Source organism: Arachis hypogaea, chromosome 6 (assembly GCF_003086295.3).
Source record: "Arachis hypogaea cultivar Tifrunner chromosome 6, arahy.Tifrunner.gnm2.J5K5, whole genome shotgun sequence".
Classification (NCBI taxonomy): domain Eukaryota; kingdom Viridiplantae; phylum Streptophyta; class Magnoliopsida; order Fabales; family Fabaceae; genus Arachis; species Arachis hypogaea.
In genome coordinates, this window is record NC_092041.1 from 31986218 (window position 1) to 32002138 (window position 15921).

Genomic DNA, 15921 nt, shown 5'->3' on the forward strand with positions numbered 1-15921 from the left:
AGATATAAAAGAAGGTATTAATTAAAGGGATCTCTACCACAGTAGAGTAGAGAGCGAAGATTGAAAAGAAATTGAGTGATGTTGGGCCATAGTGCCAAGTGTCTAGTGAGGATAGTGATTCGTAACGTTCACTTGATACTATAAGGACGGCTCAGGGAGGACGACGATGTGTAACGCTCACTAGTGTAACACCCGAACTATCAAAGCTCACGCTTCCGGCTATGCGACTCTAATAGCTCAGACATTACAATAACTCCTATACTATTTAATACTAAAACATGAGTCTGTTTAAAACTTTAAATCGCAATACCGTTCCAAAATGCTTTTGTTATGTAACGTACATCTATACATACAATACAACTTACAAAAACTCACAAAGAGTACATACATATGTATATAATATATATATATATATATATATATATATATATATATATATAATTTTAGAAGCACTAACCAATACAATTTCCTATCCCTCTTACAGAATATATAAAGATAAAGGCGAGGGAACAACAAATAATAACTAAAGCAATACAAAGCATCGCGACAACAACTAGATAAACTCTTCATGACTTATGCGTCCAAATCCTGAAAGGAAAATTTGTAGGAGAGTGAGAACAACATCCTTGAAAGGGTTCTCACTATAAGGTTGCAGAATTACTATAATAGGATACGCGAGATAATAAAATCGTTACAGTGATTGAAAACCGCATACTAACGCGAGGCTTTTCGAACAGAATACTAACGCGAGGCTTTTCGAAACATACTTACTTACCGAAATAACACAATGAGGCAGCTGTGATTCCGAACCGACCCGGCAACAGCTCCGGTAGCGGCCAGAAGCTCCAGTGGATCAACTATAATAACCACGCAGCATCAAAACTTTCTCGCAATCTAAAAAGACAGAACCTCAATTAAAATCCTTACCGGTAGAATTTTTCGGCGACTGCAGAAACTGCCAAAAGCTTCGACGGTGATCCCAGAAGTCACAGAACCACTCCCGGTGGTCAGAATCACAGAGACGTAGCTTCCTTCTCTGGCAGCGACACCTGCGACGGCCTGAACCATTTTTTGACAGTGGCAGTTCCGACGGAGGCGGCACCGGCGACGCGAGCACAGCTGGGCACGGTGGTTGAACCCCAGCTCAGCCTCAGATCTCTCTGTCTCTCCTGCTCGGCGTGACTGGATGGCCTTCTTCTCAACGGCACGGCGGTGGCAAACCCTAGCAGTGGCGGCGGCGGCTCAGCAGAGATGAGTTCCTCCGACTCGTGCAGCAGCGCCGTCGAGAGAAGTAGCGGCAACAACAATGCCGTCCTCTACCACCGCGCGTGCGCTCTCGATTCGTGGATCACCAAGGACAGCGATGATGATGCGGCCTCACGGGACGGCGACGCTCCTCCTCGCGTGACTCTCTCACCTTTTCTGGTGACGGGTCGGAACGAGTAGATCTGCGGTGACAGGTCAGACCCGCACCTCCTCTTCGCGCGGTTGAGCCCTCTCATGCTCGTCCTTCCTTCGGTGTTCCATGACGACGGCAACGGTGGTGGCGAGGCCCATCGGTGCCAGCGCCCCTACATCTCCTCTCCTTCTTCCTGCAGCAGCTCCCTGTCTCTCTCTCCGTTTCTTTCTTCGAGTGTGTGTGTGCTGAGAGTGTAAGGAAGAGTGACGGCGGTGAGGTTGTGTGCTGAGGGTGAGTGGGGTGAGGTGTTAGGGTTTGGGGGTGGTGTGGGGGTAGTTTAGGTATTTTCATTAAAAGTAGGGTTAGTAGTGTAATTTCGAATAATAATAGGAACAATATGATAATTGGAACCCAATTTAAATCCAACACTAATTATATATAGAAAATACTATTTATCCATCAATTTTACAAATTATTTTCAATAAAATGTTCAAATCTAAAAATTAGAAATAATATAATTAATTTCTCTATTTTCCAAAACAGCAGTATTAATATAATAAAATATTAATTATTTAGTCCAAATCATATAAAATCCTTATTATTTCACAACTACCAACTTTATAATTTGAATATAGAAAATAATTCAATAATTGTAAAATTGGATAATAATCTTAATTTATTTTAAATTCTATTAATCGAAACTTGCTTTAATTTTCTTTAATAAAAAAATTTTTGAAATTAAATCTACAAAAATACTAAATTTGAAATTAGCTCTTGATAGCCCTTTTTCAAAAGTTCTGGATCTTATAACTAGAGACCAAAAGAAAGGCTCTCCCATGAGGACGGCAGTGCGTAACACTCATGGAGGGGACATTGGCTAAGATAAGGACGGCGGTACGAAACACTTATCTCAAGACCAGTGTCGGGAATCAGGCAATAAACTGACACATGAGCTCATGGCCAGTATAGGATTAGACATGCATCATACTTGTCTGCGCATATTTGTTTGTGATTGTGTTTTCTATGATTGCATGTGCTTGTGATTGGATTCTATGTTCTGTAATTGCTGAGTTGGCTTATACTTTATTTACTATGAACATAATGAAACAAACTTAACTTCTAACCCCGACCCTACTGAGAACTCCCCAGTTCTTACCCCCTATTTCCACCGCTTTCAGCTACAGGTGCGAAGGTTTAGTGCGGAGCTACTGGTGCGCAAAATTAGAACTCGCACAACTGAACTGGCAAGTGCATCGAGTCATCCAGGTAATACCTCAGGTGAGTGAGGGTCGATCCCACAAGGATTATTGGATTGAGCAATCAGTGGTCATCCTGCAAATCTTAGTCAGGCGAATAGAAAGATAGTTGTTGTTTGTTGTAGGCGCATAAACAGAACAATAACAAAAAGACGTAGAAACAATGATAGGAAATCAGTTAAGGCCTCGGAGATGCTTGTTCTTCCGGATTAATACTTCATACTGACTACCTTAACAATAAGTGATTTATTCAATGGCAAGGCTGTAAATGATTAAGCCAAGGCCAGTGGTCATTAATCTCCTCTGATCCAAACCAAATGCCAGGGCCAGTGGCCATTCAATCCGAACGAGGGTGAAGCTCACTCAATTCAATCTCTGGTGATCCTACTCAAACGCCACGAACAAGGTCAGATCTTTCGGATCGGAGAATGATGCTCTATGATTCTAGCCTTAGTGCCACAGAAACCTCAATTACCCATGACTAACGAGACTTTATGTCACATATCCTAATTAGCCCAGATAACTTGTTGGAATCTGTGATGCATTCTCAAGCTACAGCTCAATACTATCCCGCGAGGGACTCGCAAGAACTCATGTAGAATAAGGGGTCTTTCATAAGAATGAAGAACGACAATGAATTATAGAATGGAATCAAACATATATTAAAGTAGAAAAGTAATGATATTAATCCATAGGAATGAGCAGAGCTCCTATCCTTAACTTAGGAGGTCTAGTTGCTCATGCTTTACAAAGAAAACAGATAAAAATGTGTAATGTAATGTGTATGTACTTCTTCCCTCTTGGGAGGCATAGTCCTCGGGGGAAGGAAGTCTCTTATTTATAATAAAAACTCTAAGACTAAACCTAAAAGATATTGTTTTTAATTAAAAATTATAAAAAAATAAGCTAAGAAGTGCTAAAATCCACTTTGGACCCACTTGGTGAGTGTTTAGGCTGATGCCTGGTGTCTAACTCAAGTTCTGGGTGTTCAAATTTGGTTTCAACTCCCTGGCTAGCATTGAATGCTTGTTTTGGGCGTTCAACTTGGGAGGTTGGTCCTTCTTAGGAGTTGAACGCCAGAAAGGGAGTAAGTTAGGCGTTCAATGTCCGTTTTGGGCAGTCCTTTCCAAAGAAAAGTATAGACTATTATATATTACTGCAAAGATCTGGAAGTTAGTTTCCAACACCATTGAGAGCGCGTCAATTGGACCTTGGTAGCTCCAAATATGCTCGTTGAAATAGACAGAAGTCAGGATCTGACAGCCTCTGCTATCCTTTCTTTGCCTCCAAATCAGACTTTGCCAAAACTTGCCAATTTCACCCAAAAATCACCTGAAATCATAAGAAAAACACAAAAACTCAAAGTAGCATCCAACTATGAATTTTTATACTAAAACCTATTAAAACTTAATAAAACTTAATAAATTAAACTAAAAACACTATGAATATGTAATGAAAAAGGGTATAAAATACTCCGTCATCAACTACAGGAGCATAGAAGATTATGTTTACAAGTTGAATTGTTAGATTTTATTTTTCTCTCTTTGTTTATTGTTTTTAGTTTTTAGAGGGGATAGGACTTGTATTTTGAGAATCTTGAATAAGTCTATGTATTTAATGCTATGTGAGTATATATATACCTTTGTGGTTAAGTGGTTTAAAATAAAGAATCTTCGTTTTCTTAATTAAAGATTTCAGTTCATATTCACAAAGACTCAATATTAAATAAATATAGTATAAAATTAAAGGAGTAGTGATAGATGACGCTCAAACTTTTAGCACGATTATGAGGTGCTAAAAGTTAGGGTGTTACATGCTTGCATTGTATTTTGTTTCCCCAGGGTTCTTGCTTGCTATTTTTATTGTAAAGAATAAAAAGTAGACAAAAACATCAATAGTTACACTCGAATTCGATTGATATACACCCAAATACCAGTCACATACACCTAAATACCAGCCGCATACATCCAAATATTAGATACACCTCTATTATTTTTTGTATTAGATGATATTATATGAGTTCAAAATTATATTCAAGTCAACCAAACATGCATAAAATGACATCAGAAGTACAAGACAATACTCTATTTCTAGTTACACTAGGTATAGGACAACAGCACCAGTTACACTCAAATTTGATTGATATACACCAATACTAGTCACACACACCCAAATACCAATCACATACACCCAAAATACCAGTCATATACACTTCTATTTTTTTTATTACATGATATTATATGAGTTCAAAATAATATTCAAGTCAAGTAAACCTACATAAAATGATACCAGAAGAACAAGTACAAATTCAAGTTACAGTCGAATTTACTTGAAATACAACGAAAGTTTCTATTTATACAAACTCAATTCTAAACATGCAAACATGCACAAAAACACATTAAAATATACGTTAAACTATTCGCGAAACAGAACGTAAAACAGTTATTGCTGATTGAACAGTTTGACGAGAACAATAATATCTATTTTCAATCAAGAACACATAATGAATCTACTTAATAAATATAAATACGACGATATCGTGTTTTGCGTTCGAAATGAGAAAGACAAAAGTGAAAAACCTCGACGATTAGTGAAATGGTACCTTGAATAATCTTTCTTCTTTTATTTTGGTGTTTTTATGGTGATTTTCACGTTTTCTTATTGATTTTCTTGAGTGTTGACAACGATTTTGACAGTTTCTTGACAGATTTTGAACGTGATTTGAATTTTTACGGTTGTGATTTTGATAAAAAAAAAAGAAGAAGAATCGTTTTTCATAATGGTGACTTCGTGAGTAAGCGCGCTATGGAAATTATTGAGTAGCGCGTGTGTTTACACGATCATATGAGTGAGGATTGTTTTTGTTAAGTTTGACCCAACTTATATGACTTATAAACTAAAAAAATTTATATATATAACAAATATGTATTTTATATTAGTAACTAATTTTAGTATAACTTTACTATAGCCTTATATATCAATAAATTAGCGAGACATATTTTTGTTTGGCTTAATGTTATTACTAAATCTAATTTCTACCCATACAAAAGATTGTGTAACTATTTAAATAGTCATTCAAATTATTGAATTGATTAATTGACAGTATGGCAATAATTTATAGTATCCAAGTATATTTAACTAAATTCTTTCAATGTTTTCATATTATAAAAGTTCATAGAAAATTAAAAGAAAAATAACGTGGAGGCATGGGTGTATTTATCTAAATAATTTGTAAGATAAAATACTATTTTTGTTTTTAATGTTTGGACCATATTTTAATTTAATTTTTAAAATTTTAAATATTTTATCTTTATCCCAAAAGATTTTAAATAGATTTAATATTATTCTACCGTTAAATTTGACACTAATAAATAATAAAACGAGTGATATAGATGTTAACAATGTTATTGTTAAGGCATATTTTTTTTATTGTCGTAGAAAAATATAACCAATATTTTTTTAACATTTCTTCTTTTCGATTTCCTTCATATAAAAAAAATTCCAAAATTCTAACTCTTTGCACATCATAAAATTCTTCTCAAAAAATTAGATTCATGTATATTTATGTGTGTAAAGGTAAAGGAATAAAATTCTTGTGTTGGTATTAGTCAATTTTTTCTACTATATATATATATATATATATATAATTAATGAAATTTGTTATTGATGTCAAATTTAAATATCAATTCAAATTTAAATCTTACCTTATTTAAAATCTGAATCTTATCTTTTCTTATTTTAAATTGAAATCTTATGAATCATATCATATCACAAGTTAATTTGAAACAGAATCAGTTAGCATTTCATCCGAACTTAGAATTCAAATTTAAAAATAGAATAACTAATTATTCTTATTTCTCATTTAATATTTTCAATTATCATATTATTATATTCTTAATGCTAGAAAAAATTATATTAATATTCTATTTGAATTAACATAGTTATTTATTTTGATCAAACTAAAATAATAATAAATAATTCTTTAACAAAGATTATAACACTCGTTAGTATATGACCCATAGGTTCAACACTAAGCGAGTAGTAAATTAGTCTCATAGCGTCTAGCAATACTCCTTAACGAATCGATAGTATGAAAGAATATATTTTTACTAAGAACCTAAGAAGAACAAAGTATAATTCCTTCTATCTTTTGAACTCTTTTTATTAACTTTTAGAGTATGATTTAGTTGTCAAACTCCAACTTGTTAAATTTATTATAATAAACTGTGAATGACCTAAAAAACTCATTTCTTTATTTATTGAATTTTCTTGACCAAGATTTTATTCATCTCAGTCATTATAATCATAGAGTTCAAATTCTTTACTAAGAGTTGACGAATTTTTTATGGACTAATATTAATTTTTACAAGTAGTTAAATCATACCAAATATCCATTCAACTAACACCCTAGGGTATTAAGTGTCCAGAATCAAAGTATGATAAATACATTGTTAATTATTATGATAATTGCAAGTCAAAGAAATTCTAATACCATGTTCATCTTGAGAATATCTTATTAATAAGTTTATGGTAATTATAACCATTAGGAGTTCTCCAAATGAGTCAATTCAATTATCATATCTCCATATGCACTATATATATATATATATATATATATATATATATATATATATATATATATATATATATATATATATATCTGAATTATTAATGTCTTCTTTAATAATTTTATGACTAAAAATAGTTTAGATTAAACTATAAAATATTTATTTCGAATTATTATGATCAGTACCATAATGATAAATTTCTAAATTTGATCAAGGACCTTATTACATTAACCATTTAATATAATAACAATAACAAATTATTTGACATATGATATATTGGATTGTGGTCATACTATTTATTCCTAACATCAATCATCAACAATCCAAAATCAAAGAAAAAATTTATAAATTAATGATTATTAGTAGATCGATTTTATTTACATACTAAAATCAAACATTATTAACTGTTTTATATACTAATTATTTATATCAAATTTAACAGTGAGACAATATTAAATCTATTTAAAATGTTTTTGGTCTGAAATAGTATGTGTGAAACTTTTTGAAATTGAAACAAAATATTTAAAATATTAAAAGCCAAATTAAAATTTAATTCAAATATTAAAAGTAAAATAATACTTTATTCTAATTTATATTTAGTAACTCCAGCTGAGATTTGGGAACAAGAACGAAAAAGGGAAAAAAAAAACCATGATATTAATAAACAAATTTCGTAACATGTACACTTGCTGATGATATGTATATTACTATTTAACTGCATTGAGTGAAGGGATTGCGACCCAACGAGAATAATAATATGGGGTGTGGTAAGTGGCAACTACCTCGAAAATCAATTTTGTTCTTGAAGGCTAATAAGCAAAACACAATATTATAAATTATGCAATAGAATCTTACTGGTCACATACTTGTTTCTTTCTGAGCCAACTAATATAAAATTGGACTTTCTTAATTAATTGGTGATAATTATTGTGATTCTAACCTGTCATTGGACGAGTGGTCAGCGTTCCAAGGCGGAGGCATATATCTCTATTAAAAAAAGCAACGTCTTGCACCAGTAGACTATACGAAGACCCAGAGAGAACTAAAAGAAGAAAAAATTAAGTATAAAGAAAAAAAAAAAAAAACAAAAGTAAGCACTAGGAAGAAATGTAGCCCTAGGAAGTTGTTAGATAATATCGTAAAAGCAAAATGGAAAAATCTAGCTCAGGACTTGGAAGTTGCTTGTTAGATGCTATAATAAAAGCAAATTGCGATAAAAAAAACAAAAATAGATACCTAAATCAATTTTCAAAAGTATTTGAGAAGACATTTTATATTTTAAGGGAGTTATTAATTTGTCTAATCATTAATTATAATTTTTGGACTTTAATTGTTTTTTAATAAAATTTGTTAAGATCTTATTTATTAAAAATATCATATCTATTCAAGTTTTATTGCTATTTAAATCCAACCAAAGTTTAACACCAACAAAAGTCACTCTCATGTCACTCTCATTAAAAGAATGTGTATAAGCGTCCAAAACTCCGAAAAACGTTACATGTCTCTTCACGCTTTAATATGAAAAAACGTTCATATCTCCTACTCAAAACTGCAACAAAAAAATTTGAAATTTCTTTAAATATCTCTCAAAAATTTTTCAAATTCTCTGCAGAAACTACTGCAGAATTCGATTTAAGATCATCAACAGAAAACACAAAAAAAAAAAAAACAACAAAGATTTCTCAAGGTATTGACATAACTACTTGTTCATTATATTCAGCTTTCTCCTTTGTATTTCTTGCATTTCTCGCATTTCCATTAGTTCGGTTTAAGGTTTAGTGGATCAAGTTCCTTCATTTAGTAAATCAAATTTCTCAGATTTAATTTTTTCTTGTTTTTTTTCTGTAACTAGGGCGTCTAATGAAATGTGTTGTTAGTTTATTGATTCTGAAAAATAATTTCGGTTTATTTCTTAGCTTAATTGAGGTTCATTTGGATCCAAAAATGAATTGGATGTGTTTTTGTTGATGATTGAGTCTTCTTGATTGCTTGTTCAAATTTGAACAAATTTCGGTTCATTTGTATGTTAATTAAGGTTCACTTGATGCTGCTGATAAGTATTGACCAAATTTTTTATTACTTAAGAAATTTCGATTCATTTCTTGGTTTAATTGAGGTTCATTTGGATCTAGAAATGAATTCGATGTGTTTTTGTTGATGATTCAGTCTTTTTGACTGCTTGTTTAAATTTGAACTAATTTTAATTTATTTGTGTGTTAATTGAGGTTCACTTGATGCTGTTGATAAGTATTGACTAATTTTTTATTTCTTAAGTAATTTCGGTTCATATCTTAGTTTAATTGAGATTCATTTGGATCCAAAAATAAATTCGATGTTTTTTTATTAATGGTTGAATCTTTTTTATTGCTTGCTCAAATCTAAACTAATTCGGTTTATTTGTGTGTTAATTGAGGTTTACTTGATGTTGTTTTTAAGTATTGACCAAATTTTTATTCCTTAAGTACTTTTGGTTCATTCTTAGTTTAATTAAGGTTCATTTGGATCCAAAAATGAATTCAATATATTTTTATTAATAATTGAATCTTTCTTTTACTGCTTGTTCAAATATGAACTAATTTGTGAATTAATTGATATTCACTTGATGCTGATGTTCAGTATTGGCCAAATGTTTTGTTCCTTAAGTAATTTCGGTTTATTTCTTAGTTGAATTGAGATTCATTTGGTTTTGTTTGGCTTGACTTTGCTAAACTTGTTCATGTGTGCTTGTTTAGTTAGTTATAGCTCTGATTTTCGTTAGTTGTATATATTCAATGTGTTTTTGTTGATGATTGAGTCTTTTTTACTCCTTATTCAAATCTAAACTAATTTTGATTCATTTGTGAATTAATTGATGTTCACTTCATACTACTGTTAAGTATTGACCAAATTTTTTATTTCTCAAGTAATTTTGGTTCATATCTTAGTTCATATCGTTTTATTTCTTGGTTCATTTAGGTTCATTTCTTAGTTTATTTCGATTCATATGAATAAATGTCTTTCAATTATCAGAACAAATTGATGCTTTCAGGTATGAATATGGTCCAACCATTTTTTTTGGACAAGGTAAATAAATTAAGAGACAAAGTCATCGAGGGATCTGAAGGCATAAGTATCTCAAAACCATTTACTGTCCTCTCAAGTACTTTTTGTAGATTCTCATATGGGAATATAGAAAGTAAATATGTTCAATTTTTTAAATTGTAATAAATTTTTATTGACATTCTTGAACACTATTTTGTAAGGAATTGTAAATATTAATATATATTTGAAAAAAATTTTAAGTTCATTTTGATTTATTTGTTGAAAATGTTTGGCCTGTATTGAGATCACATTAATTTGAATGAATCTAGGTTTACACTAAATAGATTGAATTTATTTATCAAACCTCAACAGTGGCAAAAACACAAATGAATCGAAATTTAGTCACAAATGAACCAAAATGTATTCTAATAAATACATAAACTGTTTACCACAACACAATTACAGAAGCTAATTTGAAAAATCAAAAAGTGACTATTCAATAAAACATAACACAAATCAGAAATTAACCCTTATTTTCATCAAAGGGAAGAACATTATATGAGTAAAACATAAATGAACTAAAATTTATTTTACTAAATACTGAAATTTTTATCCTAGTGCATCATATCTCCTCCAGGATAATTCATATCTTATGCATGATAAAGGCTGGAGCTTGACTGAACTATTGATCCACCATCTAAAAGGTTCAACTGCAAAAGAAGTAATTGTTGAAAAATGAACCGAAATATTATCATAACAACACCATTGTGTAATAACAAATGAATCGAAAATTATGCATTCTATAAATTTAGAAACTCATGCCTTCTATCCAAATTCAAATTCATAAACAACACTAGTTTTAGCAAAAAATAATGAAGTTATTCATGATCACTTTATTCAATTGTATTGGATTCCATTCAATTTAAAATTGTTGAAGAATGAACGAAATATTATCAAAACAATACCATTATGTAATAACAAATGAACCGAAAATTGTATTCATAAACAACACTGATTTTAGCAAAGAAGAATAAAATTATTCATTATCATTTTATTCAATTGCATTAGATTCCATTCAATTCAAAATTATTGAAGAATGAAACTAGAAAAAATTAAGAACAACCAAAACCTCGTTCACGTGATTTGATTCAGAAGAATAATCCAAATAAATTGCTCTCACTCAACTTATTTGAACTTGAATTATTCATTATTTTAGAACACTTAAAACCTAAACGATTTTAATTACGTTGTTGATTTAAAAAAACAAATGCAGATCGAAATTTGAAGAGAAAGAGGATAAAATCAGAGGAGAATACAACGAAATAGAAGAAGAAAATAAAAGTCTAAAGTGAAAGAGACAATAAACAAACGAAAACATAGAGAAATTAGAGAAGAAGAAAAGGTTTACCTCGAAAAAAAAGGAAGAATGGAAGGTTTACGTTAAAGTCTTTTATAAATGGTGCAGTGAGTACCTCTGAACCACTTAGTTGAACTTGATTAATGAAATCACTTAGATACAAAATATTATTGTAAAAATATATATTAAAGATTTGTCTTAAAGCAATGAAGTGACTAATTTCTGTAATAGAGATCATTCTTAAAACTTTTTAGAATGAATAATTTTTTGTTAAGAACTAAAATATCTCATCTAAAATTTATTTGAGATTAATTTAGATATATACTAAAATAGAGTATTTGTAGTTTGTAAACACAATGTATGAGATATGTCTCTTTTGTTACATTATGCTTTTGAAATTACTATTAATATATTATCACAAAATATAAAATATTTTAACTTATTACAAAAATATTTAATTTAAATTTTTTATATATTTCATGATTAATAATAAAAAATTTAAAAATTATTACAATATTATTATTATTAGTATTATTATTTGAATTAACTAAAAAATTATCACTAATATAAATAAGGACAAATTATATAATTAAATAAAGTACATCTTAAAATTATTTAAATACAATAATTAAAAATTGGTTATATTTCAGTTTTATATTTATTCTATATAAATTGTTACAAGGTGTAAAATTTTTAAAATTTATACATAAATTACTATAAAATATCATATTTTATATGAAAAATGACTATCAACATAAATCACTATAGAGAATAACGATTTGTGAAAAAAAAAAATATGATTACATAAAACACAGCACGATGTAGTCATTTATGTAAAAACACTAATTTTTGAGAGGGGGTAACGGTTTATGAATAATTGATATAGTAGTTATATGACTTTTAATTTATATCATGATTCTTTTATTATATTATTATTTGCGTCTTATGATTCTTTTATTTTAAAATTAATATTTTATTTATGATAAAATATTAATTTATTTTTTAAAATAATTGATTTAAAGAGTATTTAGAAAAGAGTTTGAGTTAAATTTATATTTTTTAATAATTATCTAAATTTATTAAAAGATAAAATATTTTTTTAATAAAAATATATTTTAAAATAAATAACTCTCCTACTAGAGATCTATTGGAGATAACTTTTCAACTCTTGGTAAATATTTTTTGGTTAATAATAATATGTTTCAAAATAAGTAATTGTCCTAATAGAAAATATTAGAGACAAGTGTGTACGTTTTGCTGGTGTTTATTGACATATTATATACTATTTTAAATTTAAATTAAAAATAATATATAATATATAAAATTTTAAAAGTATTCACAACGTTACTTACAAATTATTATATACTAAATTTTATTTGATTATTGGTATCCAACTCAATTCAATTCGGTCAGTGGTGCACGAAATTGCAATCACACTTTTGCAATTCCGCACAACTAACCAGCAAGTGTACTGGGTCGTCCAAGTAATACCTTGCGTGAGCAAGGGTCGATCCCACAGAGATTGTCGGCTTGAAGCAAGCTATGGTTATCTTGTAAATCTTAGTCAGGATATCAGAAATTATCAGGATTGATTGTGAAAAGCAAAAGAACATGAAATGATTACTTGTTTTGCAGTAATGGAGAATAGGTTGAGGTTTGGAGATGCTCCATCTTCTAAATCTCTGCTTTCCTACTGTCTTCTTCTTCAAACACGCAAGTCTCCTTCCATGGCAAGCTGTATGTAGGGTTTCACCGTTGTCAATGGCTACCTCCCATCCTCTCAGTGAAAGCGATTGCATATGCTCTGTCACAGCATAGCGGAATTCATCTGTCGGTTCTCAATCAGGCCGGAATAGAATCCAGTGATTCTTTTGCGTCTGTCACTAACGCCCCGCCTTCAGGAGATTGAAGCACGTCACAGTCATTCAATCATCGAATCCTACTCAGAATACCACAGACAAGGTTTAGACCTTCCGGATCCTCTTGAATGCCGCCATCAATTCTAGCTTATACCACGAAGATTCCGGTTAAAGAATCCAAGAGATAACTACTTAATCTAAGGTAGAACGGAGGTGGTTGTCAGGCACGCGTTCATAGTTGAGAATGATGATGATTGTCACGGATCATCACATTCATCCGGATTAAGAACAAGTATTATCTTAGAATGGAAACAAACATGATTGAATGAGAAACAGTAGTAATTGCATTAATCCATCAAGACACAGCAGAGCTCCTCACCCCCAACCATGGGGTTTAGAGACTCATGCCGTGGAAAGTACACAAAGAAAGGTGTAAAAATGTCATGAAGTCATCCGGTACAGTTACAATGTCAAAAGATCCTATTAATAGTAAACTAGTAGCCTAGGGTGTACAGAAATGAGTAAATGACGTAAAAATCCACTTCTGGGTCCACTTGGTGTGTGCTTGGGCTGAGCAATGAAGCAATTTCGTGTAGATACCTTTTCTGGAGTTAAACGCCAGCTTTCATGCCAGTTTGGGCGTTTAACTCCAAGTTTTATGCCAGTTCCGGCGTTTAACGCTGGAATTTCTGAGGCTGTTTTGCCACGCCGGTTTGGGCCATCAAATCTTGAGCAAAGTATGGACTATCATATATTGCTGGAAAGCCCAGGATGTCTACTTTCCAACGCCGTTGAGAGCGCGCCAATTGGGCTTCTGTAGCTCCAGAAAATCCACTTCGAGTGCAGGGAGGTCAGAATCCAACAGCATCTGCAGTCCTTTTTGGTCTCAGAATCAGATTTTTGCTCAGGACCCTCAATTTCAGCCAGAAAATACCTGAAATCACAGAAAAACACACAAACTCATAGTAAAGTCCAGAAAAGTGAATTTTAGCTAAAAACTAATAAAAATATACTAAAAACTAACTAGATTATACTAAAAACATACTAAAAACAATGCCAAAAAGCATACAAATTATCCGCTCATCAGTCAGGTAGGGTAATATTCTTACGGCTACTTTATATACTTAATATTAAAATAAGAGCCTTTGACTCGATACCGTATCGCTGATTTCTTTAAAAACAAAAAAAAATACTTTATCTTAAAAACAAACAAGCTTGTATTTATATACAAGACTTCTTACATAAGTAACTTATAAATATAATATACATATAAAACATACAATTCCTATCCTTCTTACAACATTATAATAATAAGGGCGAGAAAAAAATCTATAACATGTGTAAACAAACAGAAACAGCAAATCTAAGTACCTAACTAAAATTTCGCAGGCTTTTTCGTCTGTCCTAAAAAGATAAAGTTGTAGGGGGTGAGAACATCGTCCACGCTGGTTTTCAATAGAGAATTTTAAAGAATTGTTATAACAAGATATTTTAAGTAAAACTATTTTCAGTCGTAGTGAACATCATTTCATTAACCAAATTACTAAAAAATTCATTTTAAACAAACTTACTATTGATCCAACCTATCCTGGCCTCTGTCTCAAATCAAATCAATCAACTCGGCCTCTGGCCCAATTCACAACAAATTACCGCTATCATCAATCCACCACCAATACTTCAAAATAAAAATCAATTACAAGCACAAACAAATATAAGGCAAACACATTTTAAGAATAGTTACAACAAATATTATAGTTATCAGTTAAACAGAATTTATCAAATGGGCAAACCAAAACACTTAAGCTCACCGAAACAAAGCAAACAAATGCAATATGATACATGCCTGTCCTACTGCCTATGAGCTCACGTGTCAGTTACTTTGTTATAACCTGACACACCCAGTAGCTAACCCGGATATTGTCTCTCTGACATGCTCCACACTCTTTGGATATAGTGTCTGTCACACTGTTGGAATATAGTGCCCGCCACATTCATGGGATATAGGCCCACCGCATTTTTCGGGATAAAGTACTCTCACACTCTTAGGATATAGTGCTCGACACACTCATGGGATATAGTGTCTGACACACTTCCCAGAGTAAAGTGCTCCCACACTCTTAGGATATAGCGCCTGCCACGCTCTTAGGATATAGTGCCCGACAAATTCATGGGTTATATGCCTGACACACTTTACAAATAGAGAGAAAGTGATGCAATAAGAATGGAACAGAACATACAGTCACACTTCACATTCATAATCATTGTCCTCCTACTCACTTTTAATCATTCTTCTTCCTCATTCCTTACCTAAAGCAGGTGGACGACGCCACCGCATTTTACTTGACTTTTCAATATCATTCAATTCATTCAACATCATACTTTAAAAATCAATCATTATCATCCTTCATTCCTTATTGTTACACCTTCCTTTTCGTTCATCAATAATTTCAAAATCAAAACA

At 31.3% G+C, this 15921-nt stretch overlaps 1 long non-coding RNA gene across 1 annotated transcript; it reads right to left on the reverse strand.

The window, feature by feature from the left end:
• Positions 1-312: 312 nt before the first annotated feature.
• Positions 313-1760, reverse strand: LOC140173349 (uncharacterized). The gene is made up of 2 exons (XR_011861969.1): positions 776-1760; positions 313-588 (listed from the first exon to the last, which is right to left on the reverse strand). It is a non-coding gene; the product is annotated as an uncharacterized lncRNA (long non-coding RNA).
• Positions 1761-15921: the final 14161 nt, after the last annotated feature.